The sequence below is a fragment of the Macaca mulatta genome, chromosome 11, assembly GCF_049350105.2.
Source record: "Macaca mulatta isolate MMU2019108-1 chromosome 11, T2T-MMU8v2.0, whole genome shotgun sequence".
In the NCBI taxonomy this organism is placed as follows: domain Eukaryota; kingdom Metazoa; phylum Chordata; class Mammalia; order Primates; family Cercopithecidae; genus Macaca; species Macaca mulatta.
The window spans coordinates 56,907,173-56,908,635 of NC_133416.1; positions in this window are offsets into that span (position 1 = coordinate 56,907,173).

Below are 1,463 nucleotides of genomic sequence, written 5' to 3' on the forward strand. Positions count from 1 at the left end.
TCAAGTAAACAAAATGGCCCATTTTTTAAAAATAGGGTAGTTTGTTTCCGTATTGTCGAGTTTTAAGAGTTTTTTGTTTATTTTGGTTAATAGTACTTATGTCTTTAGCAAATATTTTCTCCCAGTCTGTAGCTTAATTTTTCGTTCTCTTGACAGTGTCTTTTGCAAAGCAGAAAATTTTCGTTTTAATGAAGTCAACCTTTATCAATTATTTCTTTCATAGGATTATACCTTTGGTGTTATATCTAAAAAGGAATCACCAAACCCAATGCCATCTACATTTTCTCCTATGTTATCTTCTAGGAGTTTTATACTTTTGAGCATTTATACCCTTTGTCCACTTTTATGTTTGTTTTTTTTTTTCTTATTGATTTGTAGAAAGAACACTGTTTCAGGCCAGGCATGGTGGCTCACACCTGTAATCCCAGCACTTTGGGAGGCTGAGATGGGCGGATCACTTGAGGTCAGGAGTTCAAGACCAGCCTGGCCAACATAGTGAAACCCCGTCTCTACTAAAAATACAAACAACAACAACAACAACAACAAAACAGCCGGGTGCAATAGCTCACACCTGTAATCCCAGCATTTTGGGAGGCTGAGGCAGGTGGATCACCTGAGGTCAGGAGTTCAAGACCAGCCTGGCCAACATGGTGAAACCCTGTCTCTACTAAAAATTAAAAAAAAAAAAAAAATAGCCGGGCATGGTGGTGGGCGCCTATAATCCCAGCTACTTAGGAGGCTGAGGCAGGGAGAATCACTTGAACCTGGGAGGTGGAGGTTGCAGTGAGCAGAGAGTGTGCCACTGCACTCCAGCCCAGGCAACAGAACAAGACTCTGTCTCAAAACAAAAATAAATTAGCTGGGCACGTGGCATGTGCTTCTAATTTCAGCTACTCAGGAGGCTGAGGGAGGAGAATTGCTTGAACCCTATGGGGGAGGCTGCAGTGAAGTGAACTGAGATCGGGCCACTGCACTCCAGCCTGGGCGACAGAGTGAGACTCTGTCTCAAAAAACAAACAAACAAACAAAAACACTAAGAACATGAATAGACAATTCTCAAAAGAAGATACACAAATGGCCAAAAAAAATATAAAAATTGTTCAACATAGGCCGGGCGCGGTGGCTCAAGCCTGTAATCCCAGCACTTTGGGAGGCCGAGACGGGCGGATCACGAGGTCAGGAGATCGAGACCATCCTGGCTAACATGGTGAAACCCCGTCTCTACTAAAAAATACAAAAAAAACTAGCTGGGCGAGGTGGCGGGCGCCTGTAGTCCCAGCTACACAGGAGGCTGAGGCAGGAGAATGGCGTAAACCTGGGAGGCGGAACTTGCAGTGAGCTGAGATCCGGCCACTGCACTCCAGCCTGGGCGACAGAGCAAGACTCCGTCTCAAAAAAAAAAAAAAAAAAATTGTTCAACATCACTAATTATCAGGGAAATGCAAATCAAAACCACTGATTAT